Raw genomic sequence first — 8706 nt, forward strand, 5'->3', positions numbered from 1 at the left:
AACGGCGATATGACCAAGGCGGCAGTGCCACAAGTATGTGGGACTAGCATTATCAACTTTACATCTTTTGGTACTCACACTATGAATATGCATAACATCACGATCGAGATTCATCAAGAATAAACCATTCACCACCGGAGCATGACCATAAAACATATGACTCATATAAATAGAACAACCATTATTCTCTGACTTAAATGAGTAGCCGTCTCGCATTAAGAAAGACCCTAATACAATGTTCATGCTTAAAGGTGGTACTAAATAACAATTATTAAGGTTTAAAACTAATACCGACAGTAGATGTAGAGCTAGCGTGCCGACGGCGATCACATCGACCTTGGAACCATTCCTTACGCGCATCGTCACCTCGTCCTTGGCCAGTCTCCGCTTATTCTGCAGTTCCTGCTTTGAGTTGCAAATGAGAGCAACAACACCGATATCAAATACCTAGGAGCTACTACGAGCACTGGTAAGGTACAGATCAATAACATGTATATCACATATACCTTTAACGTTGCCGGCCTTCTTGTCCGCTAAGTATTTGGGGCAGTTCCGCTTCCAGTGACCCTTTCCCTTGCAATAGAAGAACCCAGTCTCAGGCTTGGGTCCATTCCTTTTCTTCTTCCTGGCATCTGGCTTACCGGGTGTGGCAACGGTTTTGCCGTCTTTCTTGAAGTTCTTCTTACCCTTGCCCTTCTTGAAACTAGTGGTCTTGTTGACCATCAACACTTGATGCTCTTTCTTGATTTCTACTTCTGCATACTTGAGCATCGAGTACAACTCGGGAATGGTCTTCTCCATACCTTGCATGTTGTAGTTAAGCACAAAGCCTTTGTAGCTTGGTGGGAGAGACTGGAGGATTCTGTCAATTATAGCATCATCCGGAAGTTCAACTCCAAATGAAGTTAGACGAACATGTAACCCAGACATTTTGAGTATGTGCTCACTTACAGAACTGTTCTCCTCCATCTTATAGCTAAAGAACTTTTCGGAGACTTCATATCTCTCGACACGGGCATGAGCTTAAAAACTAGCTTCAGCTCTTGGAACATCTCATATGCACCGTGTTGCTCAAAACACCTTTGGAGCCCTGTTTCTAAACTGTATAACATGCCACACCTAACCAGAGAGTAGTCATCACTCCGCGTCTGCCAGACGTTCAGAATGTCCTGGGCTACTGCGGGAGCGGGAGGGTCACCTAGCGGCTCATCAAGGACATAAGCCTTTTTAGCTGCTTCAAGGATGAGCTTCAAGTTGCGAACCCAGTCAGCATAGTTGCTACCATCATCTTTCAACTTGTTTTTCTCTAGGAATGCGTTGAAATTGAGGTTGACGTTGGCCATCTACAATATTTATAAAGACATATTTTAGACTAAGTTCATGACAATTAAGTTCATTTAATCAAATTAAATATGAACTCCCACTTAAATTGGCATCCCTCTAGTCATCTAAGTGATACATGATCCATGTTGACTAACCCGTGTCCGATCATCACGTGATACGTACTAGTCACCATGGTGAGCACCTTCATGCTGATCGTATTCAACCATATGACTCATGTTCGACCTTTCGGTCTCTTGTATTCGAGGTCATGTCTGTACATGCTAAGCTCGTCGAGTCAACCTAGGGGTTACGCGTGTGCAAATCCGGCTTACACCCGTTGTATGCGAACGTTAGAATCTATCACACCCGATCATCACGTGGTGCTTTGAGACAATGATCCTTTGCAACGGTGCACACTTAGGGGAATACGTTCTCGAAATTTTAAGAGGTATCATCTTATTATGCTACCGTCGTTCTAAGCAATAAGATGAAAAACATGATAAACATCACAATGCAATCATATAGTGGCATGATATGGCCATTATCATGTTTGCTCTTTCGATCTCCATCTTCAGGCATTGCATGATCATCATCGTCACCGGCGTGACACCATGATCTGCATCATCGTGTCTCCGTGAAGTCGTCACGACAACTACTACTATCACTACTACTATAGCTGACCGTTAGCAATGAAGTAAAAGTAGTAAGCACATGGCGTTGCATCTCATACAATAAATTAAGACAACTCCTATGGCTCCTGCCGGTTGTCATACTCATCGACATGCAAGTCGTGAAACCTAATACAATAACATGATCATCTCATACATCATACCTGCAACATCACAACTTTGGCCATATCACATCACATGTCAAACCCTGCAAAAACAAGTTAAACGTCCTCTAATGGTTGTTGCAAGTTTTACGTGGCTGATTTGGGTTTCGAGCAAGAACGCCTTCTTACCAACGTGATAGCCACAACGATGATATGACAAAGCTATTTACCATTCATAAGGACCCTTTTCATCAAATCCAATCCGACTAGAGTAGGAGAGACAAACACCCGCTAGCCACCTTTATGCACGGTGTGCATGTCTGTCGGTGGAACCAGTCTCACGTAAGCCTACGTGTAAAGTCGGTCCGGGCCGCTTCATCCCACAATACCGCCGGAAAACATTAAGACTAGTAGCGGCAAGCAATTGACAAATCATCACCCACAACCTTTTGTGTTCTACTCGTGCATAGAATCTACGCATAGAAAACCTTGCTCGGATACCACAGTTGGGTAACGTAGCATAAATTCAAAAAAATTCCTACGCATATTCAGATCTTCCTATGGAGAGACCAGCAGCGAGAGCGGGGTGAGTGCATCTTCATACCTTTGAAGATCGCTAAGCGGAAGCATTACTAGAAAGCGGTTGATGGAGTCGTACTCGCGGCGAACTACGGCACCTCTGCGTTCAACACACGTGCAGCCCGGTGACGTCTCCCGCACCTTGATCCAGCAAGGAGGAGGGTGAGGTTGGGGAAGAACTCCAGTAGCACGACGGCGTGGTGTCAATGGAGAGACGAGGTCTCCCGGCAGGGCTTCGCCAAGCACCGGCAGAGAGGAGGAGAAAGAAGGGCAGGGCTGCGCCGAGGGAGAGGGAAAGTCTGTCTCCAACAGCCCCAAAACCCCCATTATTTATAGGAGGAGGGGAGGGGGCGCGCCACACCTAGGGTTCCCCCCCTAGGTGGTGCGGCAGCCCTAGATGGGAGAGGGGGCGGCGGCCAGGGCAGGGAGGAGGGGTGGTGCACCAGCCCACCTAAGGGCTGGTTCCCTTCCCCACTTGGCCCATCTAGCCTCCCAGGGTCGTTGCCCCCTTTCGGTGGACCCCGGGGCCACCTCCGGTGGTCCCGGTGGTCCCGGTACGTTACCGGTGACGCCCGAAACACTTCCGGTGTCCGAAACCATCCGTCCTATATATCAATCTTTACCTCCGAACCATTCCGAAGCTCCTCGTGACGTTCGGGATCTCATCCGGGACTCAGAACAACTTTCGATAACCTCGTATAACAATTCCCTATAACCCTAACGTCATCGAACCTTAAGCGTGTAGACCCTATGGGTTCGGGAGACAAGAAGACATGACCGAGACACCTCTCCGGCCAATAACCATCAGCGGGGTCTGGATACCCATGGTGGCTCCCACTTTCTCCACGATGATCACATCGGATGAACCACGATGTAAAATATTCAATCAATCTCGTATACAATTCCCTTTGTCTGTCGGTATAGAACGTGCCCGAGATTCGATCGTCGGTATACCTATACCTTGTTCAATCTCGTTACCGGTAAGTCTCTTTACTCGTTCCGTAGTACGTCATAGTGTGACTAACTCCTTAGTCACATTGAGCTCATGATGATGTTCTACCGAGTGGGCCCAGAGATACCTCTCTGTCACACGGAGTGACAAATCCCGATCTCGATTCGTACCAACCCAACACACACTTTCAGAGATACTCGTAGTGCACCTTTATAGTCACCTAGTTACGTTGTGACATTTGATACACCCAAAGCACTCGTACTGTATCCGGGAGTTGCACAATCTCACGGTCGAAGGAAAAGACACTTGACATTAGAAAACCTTTAGCATACGAACAATATGATCTAGTGCTATGCTTAGGATTGGGTCTTGTCCATCACATCATTCTCCCAATGATGTGATCCCATTATCAATGACATCTAATGCCCATGACCAGGAAACCATGATCATCTATTGACTAACGAGCTAGCCAACTAGAGGCTTGCTAGGGACACATTGTGATATATTTATTCACACATGTATTACTGTTTCCTGATAATACAATTATAGCATGAACAATAGACGATTATCATGAACAAGGAAATATGATAATAACCAGGTTATTATTGCCTCTAGGGCATATTTCCAACACGGTTGTCACTGGAGCTCCGCAGAGCGCGCTCTGTGGCATGCCAACACCGTGCTCACCACGGTTGCGGCCACCCTGATGCCACGCAAGCCTTGACACCTTGTCCATTGCGTCAACCAGCCTTCCATTAGTCACCATCCACTGCTTGCCTGAGCATACAACCTTTGCTACGACTAGGAAAATCATCAACAGGTTCTGCCAGCAGACTTTGGGTTGATCTGGAGCTCAACAGGGTCGGGATAAGAAAAAACTAAGATATCTAATGGAATCAACATAGAAAAGACTCTAAACTGGCAAAATTTGGCAAGGTTTGAAGATCAAATGAATATAGTTCCTTTGTAACCCACCTTTGTGGTCCAGCACACAAATGAGCTCCTAGCACTCAATTGCAAGCTTTGCGACCAGTGTCTTTTGGTGGGGAAGTGTCATTTGGTGGCGCACACATGCCGAAATATTTGCAGCTCCATTGTGCACTCCTAGCTGGCCCTTCCATCACAAAGGTCATGTTTTAGCAGAAACTTAGAAGAGTGTTTTTGCTCAAAATTTGTACTCGACCATGGGATGTTTTTACATATTGGAACCATATATGATCCCTAGTAACTATAGAAATTTATTAGGAATTTTTCAAAACTGGAATCATAGGGTTGCTGCACAAAAGGATAATTCTGGTGAGATAATAAATAATTATTCTGGCCATAATTATCCATTGGACACATAAATGTTTTTGCATATTTTGAAATCATATAGCATTGAAAAGATGTTGCAAAAGTTTTGGGTCTTAAAGCTCATCCAAGCTATAGGTTGCTTCACAACCCATAGTGATGGCATAATTCCCAAAATAGAAAAATAGAATTATTTAATGAAAAAAAATATTGCAAATAAATCTCAGAAGGGTTTTAGTATGAAGCAAATGGTTTTGGGTTGTTGGAGACAAGAATTCAAAGATTTCTCAATCCAACTTGCTTTGAGAACTTGGAAATCCACCAAATTGCAAGTGTTTTTCAAAAATATTTTGAAAAGAAAAGTTTTGAAAAATCAGGGTGTTACATTTCTGGTGTTCCATTTATAAGAATCGGAATTTACGAGTTTTGTAAATCGGTCTCACCAAGATTTATAAAGTGCGTAGGACACCCATATCGGTACCACCGAGATTTATATATCGGGGTCACCGAATACACAAAAGTTGCCACATTTTTCACTAGTCGGTGCCACCGAGTTTTACTTCGGTTTCATCGACTGAGGAAATAATGTTTGATACGTCCTAAACGTATCTATAATTTCTTCTTGTTCCATGATCTTTTGGGTGACATTGCTATATGTTTTGCTACACTTTTATATCATTTTACACATATTTGGACTAACCTACGAACTCAGTGCACCCAGTGCCAGTTTTTGTCTGCTGATGTCTATTTTGCAGGGGCTTTGACCCAATTTTTGAAAGCCTGAAAAAATCCAAAAAATATATATATATAAATCAGCGAAACAGAATCTTCTGGATCACCGAAGGAGGGCCAGAGGGGGGCAGGGGCCTCCCAGTCGGCCTACTTGTGCGGCCAGGCCGTAGGCCATGCCAGGAGGTCGCCTGGGTGGGTCCCACCTCCTTCGGTGCCCTCCTTTGGCCTATATATAGAGTCCCGAGAGTAAAATCTCGCAGACTTTCTGGAATCCCGAATTTCTCCAACGTTCCGCCGCCGCAGCGCTTTCGATATCGGGAGTGTGAGGAGACCTATTCTCGGCACCCTGCCGGAGGGAGGATTGACCTCCGGGAGCTTCTCCACAACCATGGATGCTGCCTGCACGTGTCGTTCGTAGTCCTCCTTGGACCATGAGTCCATGGCCAATAGTTATGTGATGTATTCTCTCCAATCTTGTGCTTCAATGGTTAGTCCTTGTGAGCTGCCCTACCTGATCAAGGCATCTATGTAATTCCCTTGCTATTGCTATGCTCAGTTTGTTGGGATCCGATGGATTATGAGATTATGTTCAGATTGTTATGAGTTATATATTTGATTATCCTTTTATATTATGTTCCTTAGTGATTCATGCATGTTATCCATTGCTATTTATTGCTTTGGCCGAGTACTAAATTGTAACTCCTAGAGGGAGCATTATGCATGACTATGGGTTCATGCCCCTCGATGTCTAGCTTGAGTGACACAAACATGAGACTAGGGGATGTGCTTGTTGCCACCAGGGAGAAAACAACAGTGCTTGTGACAACGGTTACAAGGATTGTTTACCTTATGCATAGTTCGTTAATGCAGTAGTGTCACGCCGAAGATGCGACCCTATCCTCAATTTGGCACGAAGGCCTCGTCAGTGATAGAAGCGCATCTCATCGTGTCGCAAGAATGGATATCGTTACAAGTACATGTACTTAAAAGAAGAGATATATATACAGAGTTGGCTTACACTCGCCACAAGCTACATCAGAGTCACATCAGTACATTACATAATCATGAAGAGTAAGAGTAGGGTCCGACTACAGACGAAAACAAATGAGAAAAATAAGAATGACGTCCATCCTTGCTATCCCAGGCTGCCGGCCTAGAACCCATCATAGATCGATGAAGAAGAAGAGGAAGAAGCAACTCCAAATGTACAATCAACGCGCTCGCGTCAAGTGACCTTTACCTGTACCTGCAACTGGTGTTGTAGTAATCTATGAGCCACAAGGGACTCAGCAATCTCATTTCCAAAGGTATCAAGACTAGCAAAGCTTATCAGGTGAGGCATGGTCAAGTGGTGAGGTTGCAACAGCGGCTAAGCATATGTATATGGTGGCTAACTTACGAGTCCAAGAAACAAGAGAGGGAAGATCTATGCATAGCGGACGTGAACTACTGATGATCAAATGAATGATCCTGAAAACCTACTTACGTCAGACATAACCCCACCGTGTCCTCGATCGTAGAAGGAACTCACGAAAGAGACAGTCACGGTTACGCACACGGTTGGCAAGTTTTAATTAAGGTAACTTCAAGTTATATAAAACTAATGTTAAACAAAGCTTCCACATTGCCACATAACCGCGGGCACGGCTTTCCGAAAATATTTAACCCTGCAGGGATGCTGCAACTAGTCCATCACAAATTTCCACAAGCCGCATAGAAATCCTCAATCACGAAGCTCGCGATCTCATCGAATTCCCTAGTGGAAAACCTCATATCTGAGATTACCCAAAGCATCACCGAAATCCCGATGCACAAGATATCTCGTCGAAGGTAAAACTAATCCAGCAAGGCCACTCGGTGTGTCGACGAACCCGATAGGAGCCGCGTATCTCGTTCTCAGGACACACCGTCTATGCAAAGTGGACGGGAACCAAACCTCGAGTTGCCCCGGGGTGGCACTGCCGACTGCTAGGTGGGTGGACCAACACTCATGAGGAGCCCTGGCCCGGGGGTTTATTAAATTTCCTCGGGTTAATTACTCCATATGAAGTTCATTAGTTATTAGGCAAATGTAGTACCAAAATTGGGCCCTGCTATACCAGCTTTAATCTAAAACGAATTATCAAGGGGGTCCCCATAACAACCCCGATCGTGTTAGGGGCGCTCATTTATGGAACATAACACCAGTAGCGGGAAACTAAGGGGGCAAAGGTGGAACAAAACACCAGGCTAGAAAGGCCGAGCCTTCCACCTTTTACCAAGTATATAGGTGCATTAAATTAAATAGCATTAGTATGGTGATATAACAAGGAACCCATGTTTTCACATGGAAGCAACTGGACCTGCAACTAACAATGCTAACACAGGGTTAAGCAAGCAGTAACATAGCCAATCAGTGGTTTGCTAGGTTGAACGGGTTGAAGGATTCATGGGATTGTTGAGAGGCTGATATTTAACATGTGGTAGGCAACGAGACAAAAACGGTAGAAGCGATAAACTAGCATGGCAATGATTGTAATGGTATCTGGGGAAATGGTCATCTTGCCTGAGATCCCGGTTGGAAGAAGAATGCGTCCGTGAAGCAGACGAACCGACGTAGTCGAACGGGTCCTCACAATCCGACACGCTTGCGGAACTCTATCGAGACGGGGAAAACCGGAACAAGCATCAACACACGAGATTCACCACACGATGAACAACACATATGATGCATGAGAAGCTGAACACATGCAAGTCACGGCATGTCAAACCACACAATCAAACACTACACGTTAAGTGAAGTTCAATATGCAACGAGTTGCATATTGACGAAGCTCCACGTTTAAATATTTAGTTCTATCCCAATTATACAGACGGCAATATTAAATGTGGTTAAACATGGCAAGAGGTGAAGTGCAATTAAACTACCTATCTAGGCACTTTAAATGTGGTCGGAAATGACACATAGCATCTCCGGAACGACCTCACATGTTAATTTACAATTCTTTCCAGATCTGAACTAATGCATTTAATTAGTTGTTAAATGGCAAAAAAAATAGGTTCACATGATTCTACGCAT

Source organism: Hordeum vulgare, chromosome 2H (genome assembly GCF_904849725.1).
Source record: "Hordeum vulgare subsp. vulgare chromosome 2H, MorexV3_pseudomolecules_assembly, whole genome shotgun sequence".
Lineage (NCBI taxonomy): Eukaryota > Viridiplantae > Streptophyta > Magnoliopsida > Poales > Poaceae > Hordeum > Hordeum vulgare.